This window comes from Salmo trutta, chromosome 37, assembly GCF_901001165.1.
Source record: "Salmo trutta chromosome 37, fSalTru1.1, whole genome shotgun sequence".
Taxonomy (NCBI): Eukaryota; Metazoa; Chordata; class Actinopteri; order Salmoniformes; family Salmonidae; genus Salmo; species Salmo trutta.
Window position 1 is genome coordinate 11,179,421 of NC_042993.1, and position 15,463 is coordinate 11,194,883.

General features: G+C 38.7%; 1 long non-coding RNA gene across 4 annotated transcripts; it reads right to left on the reverse strand.

Moving 5' to 3' along the window:
* Nucleotides 1-6,034: 6,034 nt before the first annotated feature.
* Nucleotides 6,035-11,081, reverse strand: LOC115177081 (uncharacterized). 4 transcript variants are annotated; one of them, XR_003872335.1, is made up of 8 exons: nucleotides 11,030-11,081; nucleotides 10,356-10,584; nucleotides 10,164-10,264; nucleotides 10,043-10,080; nucleotides 9,847-9,925; nucleotides 9,609-9,726; nucleotides 9,283-9,492; nucleotides 6,035-8,217 (listed from the first exon to the last, which is right to left on the reverse strand). It is a non-coding gene; the product is annotated as an uncharacterized LOC115177081 (long non-coding RNA). The 4 variants fall into 4 exon arrangements; XR_003872337.1 differs by having other exon boundaries at nucleotides 6,035-6,930; nucleotides 7,506-8,217; nucleotides 10,164-10,584; XR_003872336.1 differs by having other exon boundaries at nucleotides 6,035-6,745; nucleotides 6,862-8,217; nucleotides 10,164-10,584.
* Between the last annotated feature and the right edge of the window lie 4,382 nt (nucleotides 11,082-15,463).

The following is a 15,463-nucleotide window of genomic DNA, read 5'->3' on the forward strand; positions in this document are numbered from 1 at the left end:
CAGAGCTTCAATAATATTCAAGGCGGACGATTGCATTGTCTTACTAAATGTTTCGGAATGAAAGGGTACCCATGGGTGCCCGTGTCATAGTAGTAATGGCCCTCCCCCTATGACCAACTTTCCAGGCCTCTCGTTCGGTCAGTTTTTACCGGAGAAGACTCAAACCACTTTGTAAAGACTGTTGACATCTAGTGGAAGCCTTAGGAAGTGCTAAATGAATCCTAACTCACGGTGTGTTTCATAGGCAAAGTGTTGAAGGTGATTCCACAAATCAGATTTCCACTTCCTGCATGGAATCTTCTCAGGTTTTGGCCTGCCATATGAGTTCTGTTATACTCACAGACACCATTCAAACAGTTTTAGAAACTTTAGAGTGTTTTCTATCCAAATCGACTAATTATATGCATATTCTAGTTACTGGGCAGGAGTAGTAACCAGATTAAATCTAGTACGTTTTTTATCCGGCCGTGCAAATACTGCCCCCTAGCCCCAACAGGTTTTAACAAACCTCCAAACGAGCTTCAACGCCATACAAGACTCCTTCCGTGGCCTCCAACTGCTCTTAAATGCTAAAAAAACTAAATGCATGTTCTTCAACCGATCGCTGCCCGCACCTGCCCACCTGACTAGCATCACTGCTCTGGACGGTTCTGACTTAGAATATGTGGACAACTATAAATACCTAGGTGTCTGGCTAGACTGTAAACTCTCCTTCCAGACTCACATTAAGCATCTCCAATCCAAAGTTAAATCTAGAATTTGCTTCCTATTTCGCAACAAAGCCTCCTTCACTCATGCTGCCAAACATACCTTCGTAAAACTGACTAACTACCCAACACTGCGACCTGTATGCTCTCGTTGGCTGGTCCTCGCTACATATTCGTCGCCAAACCCACTGGCTCCAGGTCGTCTGTAAGTCTTTGCTAGGTAAAGCACCACCTTATCTCAGCTCACTGGTCACCATAGCAACACCCACCTGTAGCACACGCTCCAGCAGGTATATTTCACTGGTCATCCCCAAAGCCAACAGCTCCTTTGGCCGCCTTTCCTTCCGGGTCTCTGCTACCAATGACTGGAACAAATTGCAAAAATCACTGAAGTTGTAGACTTATATCTCCTTCGCTAACTTTTAGCGTCAGCTGTCAGAGCAGCTTACCGATCTCTGCAGCTGTACACAGCCCATCTGTAAATAGCCCAACGAACTACCTACCTCATCTCCATATTTGTTTTTCTGCTTTTTTGCACCCCAGTATTTCTACTTGCACATCCTCATCTGCACATATCACTCCAGTGTAAATTGCTAAATTGTAGTTACTTTGCCACTATTGGCCTATTTATTGTCTTACTTCCTTACTTCATTTGCACACACTGTATACAGAGTTTTCTATTGTGTTTTTGACTGTATGTTTGTTTATCCCATGTGTAACTCTGTGTTGTTTTTGTCGCACTGCTTTGCTTTATCTCGGCCAGGTCACAGTTGTAAATGAGAACTTGTTCCTAACTGGCCTACCTGGTTAAATAAAGGTGAAATAAAAATAAATAAATAAAATAATATAGAAGCATTTTCATTCAGTCATATGATTCATAAGCATGGCCATTTCTGTTTGCCGCTGTCCCTAAAGGGTTTGTTTGAAAATGTGATCAAAGTTAGGCTGAGTATTGCAAGAAAATATATTGAAAATGAGCTATGCCCTTACTATAATTGGTTGTTATTTGAACACACTTGTATTGAATGTTTGAATTTCTCTTACCGTCCTGAGGTGAGGGTTCAGTGGTAATGCTGATTTGCTTGGACATGCGTTGCTGAATGTGGGGATTCTGGTCCAGCAGTTGAATCGTCACTTGTCGATGGGGGCAAGGCCACTGGAGTTGGTCATCATACTTCCCTGAGACTAAGCACACATAGACTCCAAACACCATTTCATGAAGATAAATGGCAATCTGGTAGGCATAGCCCTCTGGGGAGTAGTATCTGGGGCTATACACAACAGTGTTAGTCACTGGTGGTTAAAAGATTCTCAAAGTCTCTAATCTGCCAGGTGTGATGGAGGAATTCGGTTTCTGACGTGTTGATGTCATCGATGGAAAACCCGCCTGTAGACTGTCCTGCCCCTTTACGCACCTCAAACTCCACCTGGAAGGTTTTGGGCCATTCAGGGGCACGTGGTAGGGCATCCAGTGAGATCCTGGGGAACCTTCAGAGAGAGACACTAGAGATGAAACAATTAATTCTAGCAATTAATTTTCCATGTAGTTGATTCACCTTCTCATCATCCTAACCTGTGATCTGTCTGATGAGGCAGAGAGTTCCTTTAGAGTCCCTCTCATCCCGGTACTCTCTGATCCAGATGTTGAGCTGCTCTAACTCGTTACCACTGTGGTAATAGTAGAACTGCAGACACTGCATTTCCTGCTGGGAGTCATCTCCTTGCTCTCCAGCCGGGCTGTGTCACCCTCCTGGCCTGACGCTGTGATTGCATGCATGAAGAAACCAGTACCTGGTTAAAGTAGGGTGAGCAGTTTTAACACAATTGTCTGATGACTTTGATATTTGTAGTTCAGTTTACTGTCTGTATTAACAGCATTTTCATGAAGGAGTCAACTATTGGTAAAGTGTGAGCTGTACTACAGCATTAAATCTCACTGTCTGTCTTCCCCAGGTTGGTGAAATCGGAATAGGGCCCCCCAATGACAGGCTTCATTCTTTTACAGCCACCTAACAAACTCGATGGTGCAGCGACTCATCCCATACAATCTCTGGTTGTCGAAGTTGCAATGATCAATAAATGAAATCGATTTTTCTACAGGAGGAAAATAATATACATGTTTTTCAACTTGGACATACAGTACAGTAGACCTGCTTGGTTTCATGACACACACTTACTGACACATCCGTATAGCTTGTTCAGCATCAAGGCATCTTGTGGGCTCATTTCAAGGCGTTGTCCAATCATTTTTGGTACTCAGGTTGCTTAGTGATGATGGTAGGTCCCTTTCCCTTGCTGAATGATGTCTCACTGTAATGCAGCACCGAGCTGTAGTCATATGGGAAACCCAGGGTGGTCGAATAATTGGGAGAGACTTTCACAAAGTTCCTCTCATGACCTGTAGACAAGGGGTGGATTCATGACACTTAATTACTGCTTTAGTTTACCACCTTAAATTTCCTGAAATTAACGTTTGAAAAACACTCATGATAAATAACCATCATTTACTTTCACGCACAACATTTTGCTAACATCGTGAATACAACAATGTATATAAAGTGAATTTAATAACAAAAAATGCATAATATGTAGACCTTATTATTAGAATTTACAACTGAAAAACACTGAAGAAAATGTGAACAAACCACATCTTATGTTTTTCCAAACAATGGTCACATATTCATCCCTGTCATATCTGGACTGTTCATGCCAGATTCCCAGAGCGTGTAGAAACTCATGCTCCACAATGCCAATATGATCACAGTAATTTCCAATGGAAATAGGATGTCCATACTTGGAAGATCTCCCTACGTGGGAGGAACACCTACATTAAAAGAAAGCAAGGAGACACAAAAAATGAACCTGTATCAATATCAAGCAAGTCAGATATCTTCAGTTAAAAGTGGCAACCTACCCATGTTCCCTCAAGTGGTCAGGCAGGGAAAAAATGATCTTACCCTCTGTTCTTCTAGGCTGAAATGAAGTGATACTCAGAGCCTCTGGGCTTGAAGTTGACGTATGATTTTAGTCTGAACTGCTCAAAGGCCCGCAGAATGATCCCTTTTGCATTCAAAGCTGAGTTCATATAGAAAACACATGGTAAAAGTGATGGCAAATTAGGGCCTTTGGAGGAAGGATCCATCACTTATCCAACCTTTATTTATCAACCTGGTGGGAAGGCCTTCACTCAGTATAGGAACAGATTACATACGCACAACCACTGTTTTCTGAGCAGATGCTGGATGCAGAATAATATGTTCAGTAAATGGTCAAAAGAGACTCTTCAATCTTAGCTCCCATGTGGTTTATTGGAGACAGTGTTTTGGCCACCTAGGTTTTCATTAGGTCTCCATTTACAAAGAACAAGCCAACGTTCTGTGTATAGACATATGACATCGCACCTGAGGACATCGGTCAAGTGACAGGTATAATCTACTGTGTGATGTTACTTGGGGAAGTCTGTCCATATGTGGACTTTTAACCTGTGTTCTGGTCGATTTGGACCGATTTACAAGTTATCTCTCTGAAAAATGTAGTTCATTTAATCAGATTGTCATAAGGTTCCATGACTTTGTCCACACAGGGCATCTGAACACACAAAATACATTTTGATGATTTTCATTACATTGTGGGTGTTTTATTTAACTTTTGTACACCTGTGGTGTTCCCGGTCAAAAATGACCAGTCATTAGAAATGAATGGGTGAGACTACAATTAGTGTATAAAATTGAGTTCAGGCACATGCCCATTCATCAGATGGACACACTTCCTCTCCCAGACCCCCACATGCATGTGTGTTTGAGTACACACACACACACACACCCCTCACTCCCCTTCTTGGCTTCCATGGCATCCCCCATGGGAACCTTTCCCCCACGGGAACCACACCTGTTGGCATTCTCACAAACAATCGCAACATTGTTTCAATAATATATAGAACTTTTCCTGCAGCTCTGGTATATAAAGCTTTTTTGAGGCCTTGCTCACAATTCGTTCTGTGGCAGCACAATGACCAAACGATATACTGTATGTGAGGCTCTTGATCATATCTTTGATCGTGACGCTGGTGAGGAGGAGAGAGTCCTTGTTAAACTTTGACACAAAGTAGTCTGTGATAAATAGCACGATATGTTTCATCTGAGTATTTGTTATAGTCAAAATAATCCATGGATTATCCTTTTTCTACTCAAAAACAAGTTGTATGAGCTCAGGTCAACGAGGCCTACAGGCCATAAATAGCAAATAGACGTTCAAAACTTGTAATGTTCACAAGAACTTAAGTTGATTAAAAAGATCTAACACAACATTAGGTGATAATATATGTATTATTATGGATTTATAATCAGCTATAATGGGGCGGTCATTTTGGATTGGGAACACAGAATGAATTAACATGAAACGAACACAACAGGGGGGTTAAATGGAGACCTGATGATGATTTTTACTCACCAAGGCTTTCTTCTAGCACATAGGGGATGGGAACCATAGGGGACGGTCCCATAGTTTGTCCTTGTTCAAAACGGCATTCCTGGGAACCCTTCGTTTATGTGGAGGCTACATGATTTGATACACCAGAAATAGTAAATGACAGTGAAAGAGTACATCTGAAGCCAGCAGAATATTCATCACAATTGGTCATCTTTTTATAGGGTGTACGGACCTCGATTATATCACCCTCACGTAAGTCTAAGTCTGGAAATTTTAATGCTGTAAATTATTATTCACTATGGAATCAAGGTAAAACAAAGTCTAAAAGAATATTGCAGTACATACAACAACCAACTTTAGTTGCATAACCCAGCTCAACCTACCCATGTTTTTTCTGTGGATCTCTAAGTCAAATTCCTCAATATCTTGAAAAAGAACAAAACAGACAATTAAGATTGAAATAAAAAGTGATTAATAATTGTTAGAATCCATTTTGTATTTGAATGTAGATTAAAAGTAACACAGTTTTCCAAAAAGTGTAAATGTAATAAATGGTGTCAATCCCGTATAGGCCAATACAAAACCGTTGGTATGGACTACTCAAACTCCCTAGTGTATTTATTGAAGAACAATATATGATTTTGTAGCAAATCTGGGTAAATTAATAAATAACTTAACCATGTAAATTTTTCTGATGTCTTTGTAATTTGAAAATGTAATATATATATATATATATTTTATCAATATAAAATTGGTATTTACAGTTCAATCTCTTACCCGAGACAAAGTTATGAAGTCCACAACTAGGAAAATATAAATATACATTCTCCTATGGATACGAAACATATGTCCTTGCTATGGTCAAGTTACCTAAAATCCGAAATACTATGCAATAACAATAATACAAACACCAAACCAAAACTTGTCATGTGAATAAAAAGTTGTAAATCATAAGACGAATGTATTCAAATCTTGTATTTCTTCCCTTTTCTCTATCTTTATAGTAGTGTATGACCAGGTATTGCAAAGGATCAAAACTTGAAGTGACTCAACTTTTACATTTACCGTCTCTTTATTAACAGTTTTTCCTTGCAGGCCTGTGAGTTAGCATTGCAAACAACTATTCATCACAAACACAATGATCATACTGTTAAATAACATTTATTTGCGCAAGGTAACAAATGGTGTACCTTGAACAAACATGACATCTTCTTCATTGTCAAAGCAAATCATCTAGGTGTATGGAGGGAGGTAAGAAAGAGGAGTGGGAATCAATGGCCAGGTAATAACTGTAGTAATTATAATGGCTTTAATTACTGAATAACAATAAGTAATTGCACTTAAGAACCTTGGCGTGACCGTGGACAACAAACACCCTGTCGTTCTCTGAAAACATCAAAGCAGTGACTCACTCCTGCAGGACCTCACACAGGAAGCGGTGCAGGTCCTAATCCAGGCACTTGTCATCTCCCGTCTGGATTACTGCAACTCTCTGTTGTCTGGGCTCCCCGCTTGTGTCATCACACCCCTGCAACTGGTCCAAAACACTGCAGCGCGCCTAGTGTTCAATCTTCCCAAGTTCTCCCATGTCACCCCGCTCCTCTGCCAGCCTGCCGGAAAGAGAAGATGGGTGAGCTTCCTCATTATGAAGGAGTTTGTGCAGGCCAAGGCTCCTCCTGAAGCAGTGAGCTCCAGATGGAATAGCTGGTTAGAGGCAGTGAAGTACCATGCAGAGCATGTTCATCTGTTGGCAGAAAAGTCATCATCCTAGGCAGTCACAAACATCCTCAGACAGCTGGAAACAGAGGAGAAGGTTGCTGCATTGTTGCCTAGATTTTTGCATGACTTTTTTTCATTTATAATGAAACACTTACAACTCTGTATTGAAGCACTTGCCTTTGATAAAACAGTGCAAGGTTGTGTTGCATCATTACAAATGTACTGTTTTATCTTATTAAATTGTTGACTTATTATTCATTCACGTTATTAGACACACTTTCTGATGATAAAATTAGCGTAAATCGTAAAACAGAATTCAGAAAAATGAACAAACGGAATTTGGGAAAAAATAAAACGGAATTTGGAAAAAAGTTAACGATTTCATAGGGCCCTGGTAAAGGGCCTGAATACTAATGCAAATATTTCTATTTTTTTCAACAACAAAAAATATGCAAAAATATGTAAACATGTTTTTGTTTTGTTATATGGGGTATTGTGGGTAGATTGAGGGGGGAAAACTATTCAATCAATTTTAGAATAAGGCTGTAACGTAACAAAATTTACTAACACTCACTTTTTCCCCCTTACTAGCTGTGACTTTGCTGATAGCTACTTTATTGAGGGAAAATGTACTTACTATAATGTACTTACTTACTGTAAGTCGCTCTGGATAAGAGCAACATCCTTTACCAGTGTGACATGTAAAATATAGAGGGAGAAACTCAGTGAAAAGGCCCCATAACTTGTCAAGGACAATCCAAATATTATGACCCCATTTGTATGATGCAAAAAATACACTATAGTTAAATATTTACATGTAATATACAAAAGTTAAAACATTTTGTTGTAAATTGTAAATAGTTCACTACATTTTATGTCACATCTAAAACATACAAATCACCCAATTCCTAGCTTTTGCAATCCCATAAGTAGATGTACTATTTTACTTACTATATTGGGATCACTGGTTATAACGTGTTAATTATTTGTTATAATTCCATTACATCATTTGTTTATTAAATCAGTATGACAAAAGTTTGGTCCTGACTATAATGCTTACCATTAAAATAACCATACCGTTTCAAAGTAAATCTACAATTGGATTATCTCATAAGTACATTTCTTTAGCAAAACTATTGTAATTTCCATCAGGATGACATTAAGGTTGGTAATTTACAAGGCACAAACATTTACCATACATTAATATAATCTCTCTGGTAAATCATTGTAGGTCATCGGGCTTTATAGACTGTTGTTAGCTATATGTTTATGTTCTAATGTCGTTCAGTGAATCAACCACAACATAAGAGCCATGACGATGATCGCTGGGGTAGACACCAGTCCAGAGGAGAAGTCAAAGAGGCTGGAAGAAAAAGGACAGAAATATCAACCTTTCACTAAATGAATGAGTCATTATAAATGCTTTTAAAGGGGCAATCTGTATTTCAAACAATAACAGAGCAAATACCCCGATACTGGTTTTTGTAAAATGCTTAGGGATGAGGCTGGAGAAATGTAACCACTATCAAATTAATAGGCAGAGCAATGGATGCAAGGACTGACCATACATTATATCAAAATTATAGTTTTAACCATGCTTTAAGCTATACAGTGTTTGTTTACAAAACAATGGAACTGTAATCAATGTAACTGGTTTCTGGTGGAATATGACAGTTGAACTAAGCTCATGAGTCATTTTAGTTATTCTTAAAGACGTCCTACAGCGATATTTGAGCTTTTACTGTTAAAGTGATATCCCATGTATAAATACTGTAAAGTACACACACTTAAGGGTAAACATTTTTTTTTTGTAATTGCAAACTTCAAGGAGTAGGGCATTCAAGGAGTTGGTCTGATGGGAATCCGTGATGTCATCAGCCTCCTTGCTTGAGGAACAATGGAAGAGTAATAGAGAACAAAACAGGGAAGGCGATTTACCTGGACCACCTATGAAGATGAGGCTTTTGTTAAGTAAATCTGGTTTTAAATGTAGTGAAAATTAGACTAGAGTGCCACTTTAAAGGGGCAATCAGCAGTTGCTACATCCATTTTTGCACTTGTAAATTAATGATATGGACCCATTGATTCCTGAAAAATATAACTTATCAATGCCCCATGAGCTTAGTTCAACTGTCCTACCTCATCAGAACCAGTAAATATAAGCTTGTTATACTCCAATGGTTGCAAACAAAGTAGATGTAAACAAACATTAAATAGCCTCAACATGGTTAAAACGATTATTTTGACATCATGGATGGTCAGTCCTTGTATCCATAGTTCTGTCTATGAATTTGAGAGTGGTTACTTTTCTCCAGCCCCATCCCTCAGCTTTTTACTGAAACAGGGGTGGGAAAAACGCTTTGTTATTGTTTCAACTGCTGACTGCCGCTTTAATAAATGGTTTATAAGGTGATATAAGTTGATAAACCTCTACAAGTACATCTTCTGATTTCTGTTATGTTCTTCAATGTTTTCCCAGACAATGGTAACATGGTCATCCCTGTCATATCTAGACTGCTCATGCCAGAAGCCTAGAGCATGTAAAAACTCATGCTCTAAAATGGCGATAGGACCACAGCCAAGTCCAATGGAGAGGCTTTGGTTGCCCCAGCGTTGATTCCCAACGTATGAATAACATCTAAAGAGAAAGAAATGAGGAAGCCAAACAGAAAGAAACAAACGAGAGATTTTACTTTAGTGGTTCTTCTAACAGTTAAGAATTTAGTTTTTTCAAATATTAAGGTATTATATTACCCTTCATCCTCTATGATAAAGAGGTAGTTCGGCTCTGCCTCCCGAGGTTTGAAGTCCACACAGGTTTTCAGGCGAATCTGCTCCATCGCCCTAAGAATGATCCCTTTGGCATTCATATCTGTAATAGATTAACCAGATGGCTTGAACAGTAGGCTATATTATGTGAATTTACATGATTACACATATTTTTCAAATTACTGAATGGCCAAGCATGTTTCACTGTGGTCAAATGTCTTACCAAGACTTTCATCCAGAACATATGGGACAGGGATACCCCATCTATACTGATCACCTAGGATGGTGTTTCTCGCTCTTCCCTATGGAAATAAGCACCATAAATCCATTTCATAATAATTGTTATAATTATGAAAGTGATCATTTTAATATAGATACAAACACAAAATATACACATGACTACAACACAGTGTACTTACAGATGGCAAGGTGATGTCTCCCTCATGGTGATCCAGATCTAAAATATATAGAGAGAGTATGTGAAGAGGGCCATCTACTGTATGACAGAGATACAGTTATCTGTACAGTCTGGCTTTTTACCTTTGTTTACCTCTGTGATGTCTGGGTATCTTTCTTCTTCTTCTCCAGTGCATGTTAAAGTCAGAGTGCAATGTCTGCTATAATTATAGACCCTGATGATACTGTTGTGTGAATAGGGTCACAGTTATTGTAGTGTTACAGGATCTAGCTCTGAAAACAAGTCATTAGTCCAACAATGACATGATTGCTCACCGTAGTTATGATGAAGTCATTGTTGACATGTTATGTGTTGGAATGTTTCTCATCAGAAATCAATAGATCCTCATTACCAAACCGATTTAAAAGATAATTCATTCAGGTTTCAATTTCAAACGACACAGTATATTCTGAGGTTTAGCACTCTGTTATGTGCCAGCTCCGAGTGACTGTTGGTTATATTTCTGGGTAAAGTACCTTCTAAACCTCCTACTGTTGAAGTTGGCTGTGGACACAAGCAGAAACAGAAACACATGAACTAATCTCTAATCTGACTACAGTGGTTACCTTTTAAATACAACATCATATGTGGTCATTATAATTGTGATATTTCAATAAAAACACTATTGGGCAAGCTATACACAGTGATGTGATGTATCTTACAGTAGTCAAAGTTTGCTGGCTAACCACACTCAGCAGGAGAAATGCATACAAAGTCATTCTCTGTGCTGGTTCTTGCCAACTGACAATTCACATTATTACAATAAAAATAGACAAAAGAAAAACATGTAATTCCCATTCAAAGTCATTCTAATACTGTATATGAATGGATATTATATGAATAGTGCTTGAATGAAAACATCCAACTCCTTGTGAATACAAAAGATTTGAAGAAGAAAGGACATCAAGAAATTAGAGCGATAAAATAAATAGGTAGTATTCACACTTACATGATAGGCCAATGTCAAAGAGATGTGAGGAGAAATGGAGAGATTAAAGCCGCAACACTGATACACAAAACCAACGTTATACTGTAACACTTATACCATCCAGTGGACCTCGGACCTCCCCTGAATACATTACAGATGTAGGATCTTAATTTGATCAGTCTTTTGTTGAGAATTTTCCTGCACCGCAGGAAATGCAGATGAGCTTTGTGATTTACATAAATTTACTGAAAAGCCACTCTAACACACGGTTATATTAAGAGTATTGCACTTTTCATGTTGCCTACTTTTGGCCAGCTAATAGTCTAACTACCGATCAAGCAACATTATGGACTAATCGTTCAAATCCTGTTGCTGCAGGATTATTTTGCTGTGACATATAGCTCAAATTAAGATCATACATCTGTATGTCTGACTAAAGATTGACAGGGAGAAAGTTACAATTTAAAATAATTCACATCCCAGTCTAATCCCTTTTTATGGTGATTAACCCACTCAAAGTGTACTTATTGACACATCTTTAAATGGTACAAATGGACGTGTCAAATGACATATTCTTGAAGACTATATCGACACAGATGCAGTCATGATGCATGCCGATGAAACCCCTACAGACAGAATGACTGAATTAATATTTATCTCAGTTTGTAGATGGGTTGATCAACTTCCTCTGTGACTGAGCTTGGGTCTAATGTAGTGCATGGGACAGACGAACGTATCCGGTGACAACAAACCACATCTAGTGAAGGGTCAAATATATGGGAGGGATAAGGGACACAGCAGACACCCCTTTACCGTGAAAGGCTTACTTATGAGCCTTTACCAACAATGCAGAGTTAAAAAGTACGAAAAATTTGCAAATAAAAAAGAAAGGAAATAACACAAAATCCCAATAACGAGGCTATATAGAAAGAGTAACGGTACCCGAGCTAATGTGTAGGGGTAGGAGGTAATATGTACAGTACCAGTCAAAAGTTGACACACCTACTCATTCAAGGGTTTTTTCTTTATTTTTACTATTTTCTACATTGTAGAATAATAGTGAAGACATCAAAACTATGAAATAACACATATGGACTCATGTAGTAAACAAAAAAAGTGTTAAATAATAAAAAATGTATTTTATATTTGAGATTCTTCAAAGTAGCCACCCTTTGCCTTGATGACAGTTTTGCAGACTTGGCATTCTCTCAACCAACTTCACCTGGAATTCTTTTCCAACAGTCTTGAAGGAGTTTCCACATATGCTGAGCACTTGTTGGCTTCTTTTCCTTCACTCTGCGGTCTGACTCATCCCAAACCATCTCAATTGGGTTGAGATCGTGTGATTGTGGAGGCCAGGTCATTTGATGCAGCACTCCATCTCTCTCCTTCTTGGCCAAATAGCTCTTACACAGCCTGGAGGTGTGTTGGGTCATTGTCCTGTTGAAAAACAGATGATAGCCCACTAAGCGCAAACCAGATGGGATGGCGTATCGGCGCAGAATGCTGTGGTAGCCATGCTGGTTAAGTGTGCCTTGAATTCTAAATAAATCACTGACAGTGTCACCAGCAAAGCACCCCCACACCATCACACCTCCTCCTCACAAAGACACGGCGGTTGGACTCATCAGACCAAAGGACAGATTTCCACTGGTCTAATGTCCATTGCTTGTGTTTCTTGACCCAAGCAAGTCTTTTCTTCTTATTGATGTCCTTTAGTAGTGGTTTCTTTGCAGCAATTCGACCATGAAGGCCTGATTCATGCAGTCTCCTCTGAACAGTTGATGTTGAGATGTGTCTGTTACTTGAACTCTGTGAAGCAATTATTTGAGCTGCAATTTCTGAGGCTGGTAACTCAGAATAACTATAACTCAGTAATGACAACCCAAAAATGACCCCAAAAAAGGCGACTTGTATTATACAACAAAACACCCCATTGACTATTTACATAAAATATACAATCATATAGTAATAGTTCAGTACAGTGTATTTTTGTCATACAAGTAAAAGATAAAACAAATCTGATTGCGCTTTCAGAATCCCATTGGAATTACAGACTGGGGAAATATTGGAATCACTAGTTATATGTTATGTATGTATAAGAGAGGGAGGTCATCATTACATCAATTGTAAATTGAAGCAGTGTATGACAAAGTTTGGTCCTGACTGTAAGGCTTACCATCAAACAGTATATACAACACTAGGATGACATCTGGGTTAACAATATGCAGGGCATGAACATTTACCATAATGATATTACAGAATATAATTCAAGATGTTGCTGGCGATATTTGTAGGTTTTAATGTTGTTAAGTGAGTCAACCACAACATAAAAGCCATAACGATGATCGCCGGGGTAGACACCAGTCAGAAATCAAGGAGTCAGAAATCCTGGAAGAAAGAGGATAGAATTTAAGTAATTATAAATGCTTTTAAAAGGATTATCAAAGCTTATAATACTTAAATTATTAAACATTTGTGCATGCTCAAATCCACATTTATTCATTAGAGCAGAAAGATCTTACCTTGGTGAACATGGGCCCTTGTCCTCCTGAATGCTTGGCAACTGTGGTGGTGGACTGGGACAGGGGAGTTTGTTGTTTACGGCATACTGCAGACTGGAGATATCTGGAGACCAAAATGAATATTAAGGAAAGCATTCTGGGATTTATTTCTGAGGCGAGTATTGATCTAACATTAAACTCAACATTTAATAATTTGATTTTGAGTGAACATTTTTAACCTTCTCAGATAACATTTTATTAATACACCCCCAGAATCTAAATATGATCTGATATGAATAATAGCTGACCTTCCATGATGGTGAGGAAGTAGATGGCTCCACCCTTAAGGAAGCCTTTATCCTTGATGTCCTTCAAAGAAATACAATTTTCGTAGCCATCTCCCTTAGTCGCGTAGATTGACTCAGTGCCCTCTTGTTTGTAAAAGGTTCCTGTTTTGCGAGGATTGTAAAAGTAAAACACACTCATGGCTGTACCTAGGGGAGAGTCGGTACAAAAGTAACATGCACATTTTCTCAAATAAAACAAAAGCTAGAATGATTCAGTGAGTTTTTAATGTGGAGGACGACCTCTGCAACAACAACAAAACAGCACAGTCCGACCATGTTTCGCTGAGATAAAACCACTTTGTTTGAGTAAAAATAAAAAAGAATAACTGAATTTTTTTTTGTGTTTAGTTGTTTAAGGTTCCAAACATGTCATTTTCTTACATTTTGTCATTTAGCAGACGCTCTTACCCAGAGTGACTTACAGTAGTGAGTATACATATTAATACTTTTTCCATACTGGTCCCCCGTGGTATTTGAACCCACCACCCTGGCGTTGCAAGTACCCGTCTCTACCAACTGAGGTAGTGTATGCACTTAACATTTACATGTGACTTAGGCTATCAGAATACAAAGATCGCATTGAAAAGACGGTCTACAGTAGATGTACAAAAGTCGCTTTGTGGTCAGGTTGTGTTCAGATCAGGCTGACCACTTAAGGTGGTGGTCAGGGATGTATTGTGTGCAGATTTCTCCTCAGCCTGGACACAATCAGGCTACCGAAAGTGCATACAGTGGGAGATGTCATCAGCACTCCTCCTACAAGTCTCCAGAAAACGTGTGTTTTGGAAACAAGATGCACCTTTTTTATTATATCGTTGAAGGAAATACGTTCCTAGCGTGTGAGGGACATGGTTGCTAGCCAGCTAGCTAATATTTAGAAAAAGAAAAAAAACATGTGACTAGTGTCACGCTAACCAGTTTGCAATCTCTTCAAGGTTGCTGGCTAGCTACAGAGGTTAGAAGGCTAGTTAGCTACTGCCATCAGTTGTATTATATTTTGCCTATACCACCGTTTGTAGAATGCATACTGGTATTTGAATATAGCGCAGGAAAAGGCAATCCGGGCACACTGTGGACATTTAAAATGTAAGTGTAGACACAGTCCATGATCAGAACTCTATGATCAGAATACTAAAGCTACATGAACTGTCAGATCAAGACACGGCCACACTGGACTCGTTTTTTAACCCATGTAGTGACTAAATGACAGCAGGTTTCAAGTATCATGCTTTCTAGTCTTGGGTGTTAGAATGGGAGAAGTTACATGAGACGGGTGGGACAATAGTAACAATGTAAACTGATGACCTGGAATGAAATAAATGTTTAAGCACTGTCCTCTAGTTCATATTGTTTTTAGAATGTTAGAAAAATATAAACAAGTGACTGAATTTTTGAAAATGATGACATTTAAAATGATGCCATAAATGACTTGATGGATCAGCTTCTAACATAAGCTTTTATCAACAGGTTAGTGGTTAAAAATATATATCTCTGGATTCTGGGGGTCAATGACTGTCAAGCATGATGAGTTTGCTGTTTGGGAAGAGAATAAAGACATTTATTATAACAAGACACAAGGAGTACACATGACAAGGACAGATGAT